The sequence below is a fragment of the Rana temporaria genome, chromosome 8, assembly GCF_905171775.1.
Source record: "Rana temporaria chromosome 8, aRanTem1.1, whole genome shotgun sequence".
Lineage (NCBI taxonomy): Eukaryota > Metazoa > Chordata > Amphibia > Anura > Ranidae > Rana > Rana temporaria.
Genome location: NC_053496.1, coordinates 161,334,482 through 161,347,535, shown reverse-complemented (window position 1 = coordinate 161,347,535; position 13,054 = coordinate 161,334,482). Strand labels below are relative to the sequence as shown.

The 13,054-nt window shown below is 43.8% G+C and overlaps 1 protein-coding gene across 1 annotated transcript in view; it reads left to right on the top strand.

Moving 5' to 3' along the window:
- The first annotated feature begins 569 nt into the window (after positions 1-569).
- Positions 570-13,054, top strand: part of LOC120909300 (membrane-spanning 4-domains subfamily A member 15-like) — a 92,320-nt gene continuing 79,835 nt past the window's right edge. The window contains exon 1 of the mRNA XM_040321047.1: positions 570-639. The gene's annotated coding sequence lies outside the window, so the exon portion shown is untranslated. The remainder of the gene's footprint in view (positions 640-13,054) is intronic.

Here is a 13,054-nt window from a genome sequence, read left to right as displayed (position 1 = left end):
ATTAGGCGCCCTTACGCCCGCCCGCTTTAGGCTACGCCGCCGTAACTTAGCAGGCAAGTACATTGTGAATCATGTACTTGCCTCGCTAACTTACCGTGGCGTAGCCTAAATGCCATAAGCTACGCCGCCGTAAGTATGCGCTCTCCATCCTGAATCTACCTATATGTTTCTGGAGGGCGTTCTGTAAAACTTTTTTTACCTTTTCTTTTCAATTACAAAATGACTTGTGTCGCAATTGTATACTCTATATTATTTTTATTATTTGCAATTTTTTTTCTTCACGAAAATGGAGTTACCCTTTAAGATGCCAGAACTTGGACTTGAAGTCGATTGAAAAATCGGCTCAGGTGAGGACAATGTTGGTTTCCTAGACAGGTAAGTGTCCTTCTATTAAAAGTCAGCAGCTACAGTAATTGTAGCTGCTGACTTTTAATTTTTCGGGAGCTCTGCTTTAAAGTTTCACTTTATATACTGGATTTTTGTATGTTTGTAAAGAGAATTGTATGCAATGTGACAGGGTAATTGTAATATGAGAAAGCCATAAAATGGTGACAGAAATAGTGAGCAAACCTCAGTCATATAAACAGAAATTTCACTCCTGCACATAATTCAGACATTCAGAGTGTGACAAGCTTCTAGGTGAGTAGATTTCAATCCTTTATCTTATAGATCAGTAATATCAAATACATTAGTCAGCTATTTCCATAATATTAATAACAGTAGACTATGGATGGCCAAACATTGACCACTTTTTATATTTGACAACTGTTTTCAAAATTGTTGACAATTGTATCATCAAAAGAACCAAAACATCCATCTGCAAACAATTAACAAAAGAGATATCAATCAAAATGACTTTTATAAGATTGGAAAATGTTTCTGTGTCCATGATCCTTTCCGAATTTTTTTTACCAGGTGAAATGTTTAGATACATGTAGACATTTGTCCTGACACAACCTATAGTTAGTAACCTCTGTGATTTTTTTTTCCTTGAAAAATCACATGCATTACCAAGTATTCCTTTTTCTACTGACCCCCATGCCCCCCGGATATGGCATATTGCATTTTGCTGCATACCCACCATGATCCAAGGAATATCTCTCCAAGAAGGTGGAAACACACTACTGCTGCAGACGAACTCCACTGAAATCAATGGGAGCTAGATGTTTGATTTTAAGAATTACCATTTTCCAAGCTAAAAATCAAATGATCGACAAATAAAGGGTATGGGGGCTGTGGCACTGATCTGGGGGACATGAAACAGTGATTTTTTTTTTAAAGTTATCGTTTAATGGAGAAAAGCAATTTTTGGGTGGTCAAAGGGCAACAAGGAAAAAAATACAATCCCTTTAACCACTTAAGCCCCGGACCTTTAGGCAGCTAAATGCCCAGGCCAGGATTTGCGATTCGGCACTGCGTCGCTTTAACAGACAATTGCGCGGTCGTGCGACGTGGCTCCCAAACAAAATTGGCGTCCTTTTTTCCCCCACAAATAGAGCTTTCTTTTGGTAGTATTTGATCACCTCTGCGGTTTTTATTTTTTGCGCTATAAACAAAAATAGAGCGACAATTTTGGAAAAAATTCAATATTTTTTACTTTTTGCTATAATAAATATCCCCCAAAAACATATATACATTTTTTTCCTCAGTTTAGGCCGATACGTATTCTTCTACCTATTTTTGGTAAAAAAAAATCGCAATAAGCGTTTATCGATTGGTTTGTGCAAAATTTATAGCGTTTACAAAATAGGGGATAGTTTTATTGCATTTTTATAATTTTTTTTTTTACTACTAATGGCGGCGATCAGCAATTTTTTTCGTGACTGCGACATTATGGCGGACACTTCGGACAATTTTGACATATTTTTGGGACCATTGTCATTTTAAATTGCATTGTTTATTGTGAAAATGACAGTTGCAGTTTGGGAGTTAACCACAGGGGGCGCTGTAGGAGTTAGGGTTCACCTAGTGTGTGTTTACAACTGTAGGGGGGTGTGGCTGTAGGACTGACGTCATCGATCGAGTCTCCCTATAAAAGGGATCACTCGATCGATGCAGCCGCCACAGTGAAGCACGGGGAAGCCGTGTTTACATACGACTCTCCCCGTTCTTCAGCTCCGGGGAGCGATCGCGACGGAGCGGCTATAAACGAATAGCCGCGCCGTCGTCCCGTGAATCCGACCGCCGCATGTAGCGGGGGGGGGTCCCGATCGGACCCCAGACCTGCGGAAAAGCGGGGACGTACATGTACGCCCATCTGCCTGTGCGTGCCATTCTGTGGACGTACATATACATGCGGCGGTCGGCAAGTGGTTAAACAAAATGCTTGGGCTTAAAGCTATACATGGAATAACAGAATGTTATAACTCTCAAGAACACTATTCTGGCATCACTTAATTTGCATATTCATACATTTACTTTACTTTCTCATGCTTGTTTGGCTTACATATGTCAACAACAACCCAATATAATCGATTTCCAACCTAAAAGAAATTAGTAGTAGGTAGTTTTTACCAAAAAAGAAGGTACCGTGTTTCCCTGAAAATAAGCTTGGGTCTTATATTAATTTTGGCAACAAAAGACACAGGGGTAGATTCACAGAGAATTTACGCCGGCGTATCCATAGATACGCCGCGTAAATTCAAATCTGCGCCGGCGTATCTACTTTCTGTATTCAGAAAGCTAGATACGCCGACATTAGCCTAAGATACGACTGGCATAAGTCTCTTACGCCGTCGTATCTTAGGGTGCATTCTGACGCTGGCCGCTAGGGGCGCTTCCGTTGTTGTCGGCAAAGAATATGCTAATTACCTAGATACGCCGATTCACAAACGTACGTACGCCCGGCGCAATTTATTTACGTCATTTACGTTAGGCTTTTTCGGCGTAAGGTTGTTCCTGCTATTAGGAGGCGCAGCCAATGTTAAGTATGGACATCGTTCCTGCTTCGAAATTTGAATTTTTTACGTCGTTTGCGTAAGTCATTCGCGAATAGGGCTGGACGTAATTTACGTTCACGTCGAAACCAATACGTTGTTGCGCCGTACTTGAGAGCAATGCACTCTGGGATATGTACACGGACGGCGCATGCGCCGTTCGTAAAACACGTCAATCACGTTAGGTCATCACACATTAGCATAAAACACGCCCCCCTTCCACATTTGAATTACGCACGCTTACACCGGCCTCATTTACGCTACGCCGCCGCGACTTATGGAGCAAGTGCTTTGTGAATACAGCACTTGCTCCTGTAAGTTACGGCGGCGTAGCGTAAATACGATATGCTGCGCTGCCGTATCATTGCGCGCCCCTACCTGAATCTACCCCACAGTAGGGCTTATATTCAGGGTAGGTCTTACCATGTAATGTACGGTCTTCTCCCCCCTCTTCCTTCCTGCCTGTCAGGAATCCCCAGTGTGAACTGAGTTAAAATGCTTGTAAAATCCTATAATCCACTCTATTACAGTAGTATAATGTACAAGGTGTGTGTTTCTGTAATATAATTGTGCCAAATACCTTCGTTATAGCTTTCATTACCCGTCGGAGCTCTCTTCCCTGCTGCGAGCACTGCGGGGGGTGAGATCCCACGCTGACACCTGGGAGAAGAGGAGGAGAGCAGCGGGAGGTCAGCTTATATTACAGAAACACTCACATTGTACATTATATAATACTGTAATAGAGTGGATTATACAATTTTACCAGCATTTTAAACTAGGGCTTATTTTCGGGGTAGTGCTTATATTGCAGTCATCCTGGAAAATAACTCTAGCTCTTATTTTTGGGGTAGGTCTTATTTTCAGGGAAACACGGTATAGACTTTAAGACATAAAAAATAAAAAAAAATAAAGCTATCAGCATCAGCGTCGGAAAAGCGCACGGTGTCATGTGGAGTCCCCCAAGGATCCCCCCTGTCACCGGTGCTTTTCAACATCTATCTTCGCCCTCTCTTTGATATTATCAGTAGCCAAGAACTACTCTATCACTCTTATGCAGACGATACGCAACTGTATTTTCGCATCTGCAACAAAAAGGATCATCATCTCAGTTTAGAGAAATGTCTCTCTTTGATAGAAAACTGGATGACTAAGAGTTATCTTAAACTCAACAGTTCAAAAACAGAACTCCTTATGTTTCACGCCAGCCGAAAGAGTCAACTGGCAACAACCTGGACACCCCCGCCCATTCTGGGCCAAATCATCACCCCTAGCTCCAAAGTCAAAAGTCTCGGGGTCATCTTCGACACCTTCATGACAATGGACGCACAAATAGGGTCAGTAGTCAGCGGAGCGCACCATCTGTTGCGCCTACTACGCAGACTTATTCCATTTATCCCCAAAGAAGACGTAGCAGTCGTGGTGGGAACAATCGTGAATTCCAGACTGGACTATGCAAATGCCCTTTACCTCGGACTCCCAAAGTACCAAATCTCTCGTCTGCAAGTCGTTCAGAATACGGCCGCCAGACTTGTGACTGGGAAAAAAAAATGGGAATCAATCTCACCTTCGTTGAGAACCCTTCACTGGCTGCCAGTAAAAGACAGAATTGCATTTAAAGCACTCTGCCTGACACATAAGTGCATCCATGGGAAGGCTCCGCAATATCTTTGCGACAAGATAGAACCTCACAATTCGAATCGCGTTCTGCGATCCACCGACCAAAATCTGGTCAGGGTACCAAAAACCAAATACAAGTCCAAAGGAGAAAGAAGGTTTGCTTTTCAGGGTCCTAGACTATGGAACGCTTTACCAACCAGCATTCGGTTGGAGGAAAACCACCTGACTTTCAGAAGACGAATCAAAACTCTGCTCTTTTGATGTCATGAGACACGAACAACTAGCGCCCAGAAGCGATTCAGTTCGCATGCGCCGCGCTTTATACGTTTTTCATTCATTCATTCATTTCATTCATTCATATAAATTGCCTAGCAGGGGCAAAATAAGTCACAGGTCATAATTTGTTGTGATCTTCTATCCAGAAACACACTTTATTGTTTACAAACCACAATCCACAAACTCACATTACAGAATAGAAGAAGTTGTTATGCCAAACAAGTAAAAAATAAAGTCACAATGTCATGTTTCAGAGACAAAAGCAAACAGCAATGTAATGCCGCGAACACACAACCGTTTTTCATGACGTGAAAAATGTTTTTTTTTTTTTTAAATGTCATTAAAAAAAATTGTGTGTGGGCTCCAGAGCATTTTTCATGACGTGAAAAATGGGCATTAAAAATTTAGAACATGCTCTATTTTTTCACGTTGTTTTCCACGTCGTGAAAAACGGTCGTGTGTAGGCTTTAACGACGTGAAAAAATGTGCATGCTCAGAAGCAAGTTATGAGACGGGAGCGTTCATTTTGGTAAAACTAGCGTTCGTAATGGAGATGGCACATATCACGATGTAACAGACTGAAAAGCACGAAGACTGAAAAGTGCAAATCGTCTCTCACCAATTTTTTACTAGCGCAAAAGCAGCCCCAAGGGTGGCACCATCCGAATGGTATTTCCCCTTTATAGTGCCGGCGTACGTGTTGTACGTCACCGCGCTTTGCTCCAGCATTTTTTTTTCACGATCGTGTGTAGGCAAGGCAGGCTTGACAAGAATCAGGTCGAAAAAAAAACGTTGTTTTTTCTAGACCATTAAAAATGGTCGTGTGTACGTGGCATAAGAGAGTGAGATGAGGAAAAAACAGTTAAGGTATGATAGTACAAACACAGCATCCCTAAATATTCATACTCGCTGACCATTAAAGATGCCTATTCACTTAGCCACTTCGAAGGACTCGGCCCCGCCCCCTGACGCCTGCATCATTGGATTTGATTGACAGTAGTGGGAGCCAATGGCTGCGCTGCTATCAATCTATACAATCAAAAGCCGAGAACCCTGGGTGGAAAGAAAGCACCTGTCTCCGCCGTGGGAATTACAGGGCTCAGTTAAGTAAATGGGGGGGCTAGGGGGCCGGTCACTGACAGAAGTTTTTTCACCTTAATGCATGGGATGCATTCAGAAATGTCTGAAGGAAACTGTCAGGGAACTCCCGTGAGACGTTTTGCACACGGACGTGCGCAAGCACAAACCTTTGCCATCGAATGGCACACAGGCACTCGCATGCGCCAGAACTCGCAATTGCGGGCACGCATGCGCACAGGTACGAGCACCCGCACAGGTGCAAGCATGTGCTTTGCTGACTGATCTTCAGCTGTGTTCCTAAATCCTGCTCTGATCCTGTGGGTTTTCCCAGTACTGTATTTAGACCCGGCTTGCTCTTGACCTTGGCTCTGTGTTCTGTTCCTGTACTGATGCCCATCCCTGACCCGGCTCCGTTCCTGACTCTGGCTCTGTCTATGATTTGGTACCTCACTGCCCGCTTGCTGACGAACCTGGCTATCCCTGAGACCTTGCTCCTGTCTATGTTCCTGGTTGCTGTTAACTCTCGGTTACCTGCCTGGCCGTTACCTGTTCCTGCTCAGCTCATCACAGTCTACTCCAGGCCGCTTAACCCTGCCAAGCTGTTCTCCTGGGACCTCCTGCTCCAGGAACTTGTGTTCCTCTTGTCCTTCGGCTTCCTCTGTCTCACCTTCAGCGGAGCCAGGACAGGAGATATAAGAGAGGCCAACCTCATCAAATCAGTCTCCTATCCGATCCCTGACAGAAACAAGAAAAGTTTCCTTCAGTCCTTGAGAGACATTGTGAGAATAGACCTGAGCTCAAGATCCAGTGATTGTGTGCTATTTTGAAGGATATGTGCCAGCAGTGGTTCTCTCTGAGACAGCTCTTTCAAGGTCTCAGTTCTGACCATTCCTAGTAACCCTTGTTGGAAAGGTTGTTCAAAGAAGCCTAGCCTAGTCAAGAGTGTACTCCTGTTACTATTCAGTGCACCTTGAGTATCCCCTACCCCCCTCTCCCATCCCAAGTTCTACAAGCAATACACCTTTAAAAGACAACTCCTAGACTGTTTATTGAACCCAGTGTGAATGGATTGTTGACTGATGGTCTTTGCACTGTTTAAAAAAGAACCAGTTAAAATCACCAGCTCCTACGGGGGTAGCGCTGCACATGGCACCAATTGACAGAAAGTTATACCAATGCTGCTGACTCATTTGCCTAACAGAGGGAAGAGCCTGTACAAGAGGGAAGCAGAGGAAGGTGGCAATGCGGGGTAGCTTGCAACGTAAGAATTAGCTACATGAACAACAGGCCAATAAGTAAAAAAGTGTAGCGCTGGGCTCTTTTTACTTTTGCCCAGAAGTGCTGACAAAATAAACCCCAAAATTACTTTTTTTTCTCTTCTGTGATGGACAGCTGCAGGGAGAGAGGAGTTTGTATTGCGCCCAGGCTGCCTGTTGCTATAGCTAAATGTGACCTGCCCCTAGCAACCTTGGGGAAGGAGGACTTCTGATTAGCTGCCTAAGCCAGTCTGGTTCCCAATTGGCTTCTCTCCTTAGAGAAGCAGGAGATCAATGTGGGATCTGATTAGAGGGCTCTGGAACCTATTTAGAGAGCCCGGGAACCACTTGGGGAACAGGAGTGCCTGGCCAGTACAATACTGTATACATAGGTGTGCGCAGCCTATTGCATTAGGGTGTGCACACCAAAGCTCAAACACACATGCACATGCACGTGCTTGTGTGTGTGTGTGTGTGTGTGTGTGTGTATGTGTTTATACTGTATATATAGTAGGGCAATGGACAGTGTTGGTAGAGCAGTGGACGTTGGGCAGTAGTTCATTTTTTTTATTATTACTTTTTTTACAATTTTAGTATTTTTTTACAATATTTTTTTTATTATCATTTTTTTATTATTGTTTTATACACATATTTTTTAGGAGCCCCACTGGGGGCTTTGGTGAAATATCAGGGGTCCAAAAAGATTCCCTAGTCCCTGTCTCTGCAGCCAAGAAGGGGGAATCTGTCCAGCACAGGGTGATAAGGGTGTACCCAGGCACACCTGGCACACCCTGTGCGCACACCTATGACTGTATATCACTGGGAAGTGTTCTGTGAGTAGGGAAACAGAATTGAGAATGTTATATGACTTATATTACAGAGCCTGGGAGCTATACTGTGCTGTGTGTTCCCGGAGTGTTAGCCTGGAAGTTTGAGCCATGCACACGAGACGCTGGTAAACTCGAGTTCAGAGGCATTTGGGCATTTTTTTCAACTGCCCCTGAACACATTTAATGTTATCCTATGTGTCCATGCACACATTCACATTTTTTTGCGTTTCAAAGCAGTTGGGTTTAGGCTCGTTTTTTCAGACACAAAATTTTGCGTTCAGACGCAAAAGTTTTTGCGTTTCAAAGCTTTGGGAGGGTCTACAATGTCTTCGTTATGAACGCTGATAGCCGCGAACATGGTAAAACGCCGATAAACGTGGCAAAACGCCACGAAATTTGCGGCAAAAACGGGCGTTTTAAAAGCCGGTTTTTGCCTTTGAAAACTTGAGTTTACATGTGTTTGCATTTGCTTCTCGTGTGCATGGGGCTACAGAGCTCAGAGCTGCAAAAAGTCACAGGACTGTTGTTGTAAGCTGCTGACCACATGCTTTTGCCAGAGGAGAGGATCTGTTCTGCCAGGAAAAGTGTGCTGCACCTAAATCACATGTAAAATTGTGTGCAGGGACCAGACTTTAGGCTGCTGCTATGCTGAACACTACTTTCTGCAGTCGGGAGTAGTGTTGCTCACGAATATTCGCATTGCGAATATTCGTTACGAATATGGCATATTCGAATATTCGCGAATAATTTGAATTTCGCGGCCAATATTCGCTATTCCGAATATTCACATTTTTTCAATTTTATTTTTAAAACAGATCACATCCTAGTGATCTCCATCGACGTGTAAAAGCATTGCTGGTATGATTAGAGACCCTGGGCCGAGTAGCTAAGCTGAGGCGATCCTTTTATGTTGCCGAATATTCGCAATCGCGAATATTCGATTTCCGAATATTCGCGAATACTTTCTCCGCCCTTCTTTTGCATCAGAGCCAATCAGAGTTCTCCTACCACAGTTGTCATAGGAGAGAGTGGAGTGTTTCTGTGCGTTTTTCCAGTGTATCACATCTTCAAAGAATTTTCCATCTTTTGTCCCGTGTCATCATCATTTGCATTTCACCTCTTTAATGAGAATAATAACTGTTTAACATAAAGACATTTAAGAGATGTCAACGTAAACGGTTTACTTGTATTTTCCAAATCTATGGTTATTCAATATTTATTAAACTAATCAATATACAAATTTGTCAAAGTAAACCCTCAAATCTATATAATAATGTATTTATTTTATTAATACCTTGTTAGTTGCAGGGTCCATTACGTAAAACCACACTTTTTCCAAAGGGCAGGTGAAATTGAATGTTTCAAAATTTCGCAATCAATTTCGCATTCGCATTAGCGAAATTTCGCAATCAGTTTCGCATTCGCATTAGCGAAATTTCGCAAAAAAGTTTTTCTGATTAAATATCACGAATATTAGACTTTAGCGAATATTTCACAAATATTCGGCTATATATTCGTGATATATCGCGAAATCGAATATGGCGTATTCCGCTCAACACTATCGGGGAGGAGAGACTGCACTTCCATTTCAGTGTGTTCCAGTTGCTCACAGTGACCATGTGTTCCAGCTACCTACAAAAGCTGCAGAGAGCTGGCTTGAGAGGGAGGACCATTTCGCCAGCCATGGAGGAATTCCTTAGGACTAGTCATCAATGGTGAGAGGCTTCCAGCCACCATGTTGTTTACTTTACTGAGCACTCCCACCAGGCCCGGATTTACTCCCTTTGCCGCCCCAAGACCGGGTCCTTCAATGCCGCCCCTGCCTGTGCAGTACAGGGGGGACATTATCCGCCCGGGACTTTTGAATATGACATTGAGAGGTGGGGGGGTGCTGCTGCCGAAAATTGCATTGAGAACTGGGGGGGGTGCTCACCACCTCTTCCCTCAGTTTTCTCTCCTATCACCATCCGTGACATGACAGGGGGGAACTCCCGAAATGAAAGTGGTGAAAGTGTACTCTCCTCAGCCACAGTGCCGCCCCTGCAACCACTGCCTCCCCGAGGCCTGGCCTTGTTGGCCTTGTCTGGAATCCGGCCCTGACTCCCACACAAGGGCCCCGTCGCCGGCAGACTCTACATAGTCCCACTGGTCAGTGGTTAGGCAGGGCAACTCAGCGTTAGGTGGTATTTAGGCTGCGTTGCCTTCGAAAATGCTATTTGTACTGTCAATCTGCAATTACAAACGAGTATCGTTCAATAGCACCTGCCTAGTGCACGTTTTTTAACCAGTTGCTTCCCAGGTGGATGTGGTGAATGAAGAGCGACAACCTGTGAATTGTGTCATTTAACAAGGTGCCTACATTGCTATATCAAAAATTGTTAATTAACCCATTCCTTTCTAGGGCTTTGCCATTAAATAAAGCCCATTTAAACATTCAAGGTGTGTCAGTGTTCTCGAGTCCAGGAAAGGGGTGAGTCATCATAGGTGTAGGGCAGAAGAGAACCAATAAAATTACCAAAAGGCTCCTTTGGGTGTAAGCGCTACAAAAGTATTGCCAATAATTTTATGTGGTTTGTTTTGCGTTAATAACCTTCATATACAGCAACAAGGCAAGTTAAAAGAGCAAGTTTAACATTTGACCGTGTGATGAGGAGTATTAAATGGTCACAGTAAGGTACAAAGAACAATACAACTTTGGCTACAAAAAAAGAGTCTGGAAAGTGGGATAAGCTGTACATTTTCATGTTGATATAATATAGAAAAATTACTACTTATTAAAGTCCTAAAGCGAGGATATTAATTAAAAATGGATGAGTATTCATTTTATCCAGCCAAAATAAAATTTTCAGGCGGATGTTTTGTGTCTACACAATCAACTTCCCTTACACTTTTATGACACTTTCCTTTTTATCTCATACACACATACATAAAATATATTGGCACCTAAAAAGAATGTTTATAGCAAATTGAAATTCCTTGGCGAGGGAGGGACAGGAATAAAATTGCTTTGTAAAGAAACGTAAAACTGCAAGTTTTAAATGTAACTGTAAATTGTATACTGTAAGTTATGTTTACATATACCTTACACAGACATGTGTAAAATACATTATATGGCACGTAGCAATTACCCCAAAAAAAACGTTGTCTAGTTATAGGTTTACTTGCATACATTATTGCACGTACCAGGCTGGAGGCTGAGATGATGAGAGGGCTCCCCTTGCGGCTGAGAGCAGAGTACCCCTGATGTTGGAGGCAGAGGATGCTCTGCCCAGAGATGCACGGGTTGCCTGCCGAATAAGCTGTCTGATGGTTCCAGAAGTGGACACCCCGGAGCAGAGAAGGTGGTCACAGCCAATGATTTACTGAGGTACTGTCGGATCTTAGCAGGTTTGAAAAGCAGAAAGGTCATCAAAAGCCAGGCCGTGGTCAAACACAGTAAAGCCCTGTACACACGATAGGTTAACCAGAGGACAACGGTCTGAAGGACCGTTGTCTTAGGTTAACCGATGAAGCTGACTGATGGTGCGTCACGCCTACACACCATAGGTTAAATAATCGAACGTGTCAGAACGTGGTGACGTAAAACACAACGACGTGCTGAAAAAAATGAAGTTTAATGCTTCCAAGCATGCGCCGACTTGATTCTGAGCATGCGTCGATTTTTAACTGATGGTTTTGCATACTAACGATCAGTTTTGACCTATCGGTTAAATTTTAAAGCAAGTTTGCTTTTTTTTTAACCAATGGTTAAATAACCTATGGGGCCCACACACGATCGGTTTTGACCGATGAAAAACGGTCCTTCAGACCGTTGTCCTCTGGTTAACCTATCGTGTGTACGAGGCCTAAGGCAGTCAGAAGCAGAGGCAGGAGGTGTGGTTATGATCAAGCCAGGGTCAAACACAAGAAGTCAATCTGGAACAGGCAAGGAGCAGGTTTGTTAAACAAGCCAGGTTCAGAGCCAGAAGAGAAGCCAAAGAAGGTCAGGGTAAGCCGGGTCAGTAACAGGTAATCAAACAGGAGCAAGGAACACAGGATACAGAGCCGACGATAATCCAGCAATTTATGAGAGCAGTTGGAGTCCTTATATAGGCCAGCAAAACACTGGTAATTAGCACGTTTGCGTACGAACGTTAGCCTTTGCTAATGCGCGTTCGCCGTTAGGGGCCGATTGCTAATGCGCATGCGTGGATTAGCGTGGCCATAACGGATATTGGCATATCTGCCAGTTCTTCTCTGATTTCTTCCATGACAATTATCAAGAAGACTTTTAAAAATTCATGACTGCCGAGAAGTATACAGTATCTATTCAGCACCCTGTGGCCAAGATAGCCTTACTCAATAACACAGGAAGTATTTAAATTGGAATAAGGGCAAAGGCACAACTTTATGAGGTAGTGTAGTTCCTTATAAGATTATCTCTTATTACAAACAGAAATCTGTACCAGTCATATACTGTATACCTGTAAAGGGATTTTTAAAGGGGTTGTGAAGGCAGGAGTTTTTTTTATCTTAATGCATTCTATGCATTAAGATAAAAAGCCTTCTGTGTACAGCAGCCCCCTCAGCCCCTCTAATACTTACCTGAGGCCCCTCTCTGTCCAGCGAAGTGTCCACGAGTGTCTCAGCCAATCGGGAAGGAGAATCTTGGACGGCTGTGTAAGAGAACTGTTAGTTTTCGGCCGATGCGCGCACAGGGCGCTCTGAGATGCTTAGGTGCGCCAATGCGCATGTGCACACACGAGTGCTCTGAGGTGCCTAGGTGCACCAATGCGCATGCGCGCAGCGGACGGCGTGCACGCGCAGGTTCCCCCCCTAGCGCCAATTGGTGCCAAACAGCCTATTAAAGGAAGTGCCCTGACCCTAGACCCTTGCTGACTGGTCTTTAGCTGTAACCTGAACCCTGTTGTGATACTGCTTGACTTCTGTTGCTGAACCTGGCTTGCCTTGACCCTGTTCCTGGACTCTGCTTCTGCTCCGATCACTGGTTTCCGATCCTGGCTACCCATTTGACACTTCTGCCTGCCGCCTTGTACCCCGCTGCCCGCCTGCTACTTGA